A 2,500-nucleotide genomic window follows, 5' to 3' on the forward strand; every position below is an offset into this window, starting at 1 on the left:
GACACACACAGACACACACAGACACACACACACACACACACACACACACACACACACACACACACACACACACACACACACACACACACACACACACACACACACACACACACACACACACACACACACAGAAGCAGAGACATCTGTGGAAGTTTGCTGCTGCACACAAAATGGCTGCTGACACGTAACACGGCGGGGCCGCAACACGGAGCACCCCGAGCGCTTTCATTCTCACCCCCACGCAGCGCCGGCCAAATGTGCCTAATTTACTTTGATGGCTCCTGATATTATTATTATCTCCCTCTCGCTCTTCCATCCCCATCTCCATCTCGCTCTTCCTTCCTTTCTTTCTTCTTTTTCTCTCTTTCTTCTTTTCTTTCTTCATTTCCATTTGTCTTTCTGTTTTCCTTCTTTTCTCTTTTTCATTCTTTCTCTCTGTCTCTTTTCTGGCTTTCTGACTTTCTCTGTCAGTTTTTCATCTTTTGTCGTTCTCTCTTTCTCCCTCTCCCTCTCTCTCTCTCTCTGTCTCTCTCTCTCTCTCTCTCTCTCTCTCTCTCTGCCTCTCTCACTTTCTCCCTCTCTCTCTTTCGTTCTTATTAGCTTTCTTTCTTTCTCTCATATGGTTATAAATGAGCGAGGGACTTTAATTGATTCTCAGTGCAGTGCCCTCTGCTGCAGTGTAATCTGCTTTAGGCTGCTGACCTCACAGGCCACCCTCCGCGCTCTCAGGGGTCCCTCCTCAGGAGACCTGCTCTTCCTCCAGGGGCCCTCCACTCCTCCTCTTCATCATCATCCTCTCCCTCCATTTTTTCTCTTCTCTACCTCATCCGCTTTCTATTCCTCCTCCTCTTCTGTTCATCTTTGTATTACTCCTTCTCTCCTCCTCCTCCTCCTCCTCCTCCTCTTCATCCTCCTCTTTCTATTCCTCCTCCTCCTGCTCCTCTGCTTCTATGCTTCTCCTCTGCTCCTCTGCATCCTTCTCTCCTTCCCCTCCTTATCTCCTCCTCCTCTTCTCCTCCTCTCCTCCTACCCTTCTCCTCCTCTCCTCCTTCTCATCTCCTTCTCATCTTCCTCCCCGTCATCTTCCTCTATCTACCCTCCTCCTCATTTTCTTCTCTGTCTCCTCCTCATTTTATCCTCCTCCTCCTCTTCTTCATTTTTCTCCTCCCCCTCCTCCTCCTCCTCCTCCTCCTCCTCCTCCTCCTCCACCTCAGTCCCAGAGGCCTCTGGGATAGCTGCTTCAAACGGCTTAGCGGGGCCAGAGCGATGGGAGCTAATGAGAGATGATTAGACTTGTTTGCTGCAATAAATCTCTGAAAGGAAAAAAATGTCCTCTCAATCAGGCATCCATTTTGTTTTGATGGGGTTTTATCATTTGATGTTTACTCCTTCGTTTGCATCTGCCATCCGTATAGTTGATGTGCAAAATGAAATACAATTATTTTGTAGAAGAATTCTAAAGTCAGCATTCCTATATTTGTGGTTAGTGCTGTGGATATGTTTAATTTATAATATGTTTGGGCTCTTTATGATAGGATAGTGCAAGACGGTGACAGGAAATGATTTTTAGAAGCTATGACCCAGGCTGGATTTGACCCTGGGTCCCCACACTGTTTATGGTACATGGTGTGAGCACAGCGGGCCACAGCAACCCCCCAAAAAATGGCGAACATGTGTAGAAGTAGAGACATTCAATACCAGCCGTTTTTTTGCATTTTAGCTGTAGACTCCCAGCCAATTTCATAATTTTTTGTCATTTTTTGAACAGCCTCCGAATATTTTGTCTTAAACCTACAGACACATGTCAGGGCCCAAAATCTCAGCTGTCTGTCTATTTTTACGGTTTGTTTCTAGCATATTCCATTCCGAAGTTATTCCACTCTAAGCGAGCACTGGTTTAGGTAGAAATAACGTTTTTCACCATTCGAACGGAGATAAAGCCTTTTTTGTCACGGGTGCGCTCTTTGACTCTCCGAGTTTAAATTGCGGGTCTAAATGCATTTTCACGCCCGAAGAACAACTCCAGTAGCTTCCAAATAAACTATTTCGATGCAAAAATCACCTGGTCGGGCTATTGTTCAGAGCCACATCATCTGAAATGCTAGCTAGCTAGTGTCACTTGAGTAGCAGTTTTCGTTCTGTAGATAAAAGTAGATTTGCCAAAGTACTCACCCAAAATTAGATTACTTCCTGCTGTGTTGCATGCTGTTTTTCATTACAACCTTCCATTTTACACCTATCTTGATGGCAGCAAAACTCCTTATCATTCCATCATATGTTTAGGAATAGGCTAGCTAGCAAGGCACTGACAGTACATGTTTTGATTCTCCAGGAAGTAACTTGAGACGTGACGTGACGTGATCAGGAAGTGGTTTGACTCGCTATAATAAAACTCAAATACTGTGTGTAATAAATTACACACAGATGATGAAATATCCAGATCCTGACTTTGTAGGAGTTTTGACTTTGTAGGTGTTTTCATGATCTATGTCAGTTCTGT

The 2,500-nt window shown here is 44.8% G+C and overlaps 1 protein-coding gene across 2 annotated transcripts in view; it reads left to right on the forward strand.

Annotated features, from left to right (window-relative positions):
• wdpcp (WD repeat containing planar cell polarity effector) overlaps positions 1–2,500 on the forward strand; it is a 143,269-nt gene that overhangs the window by 52,367 nt on the left and 88,402 nt on the right. The gene's annotated exons all lie outside the window — the stretch shown is intronic.

Source organism: Engraulis encrasicolus, unplaced genomic scaffold, assembly GCF_034702125.1.
Source record: "Engraulis encrasicolus isolate BLACKSEA-1 unplaced genomic scaffold, IST_EnEncr_1.0 scaffold_25_np1212, whole genome shotgun sequence".
NCBI lineage: Eukaryota > Metazoa > Chordata > Actinopteri > Clupeiformes > Engraulidae > Engraulis > Engraulis encrasicolus.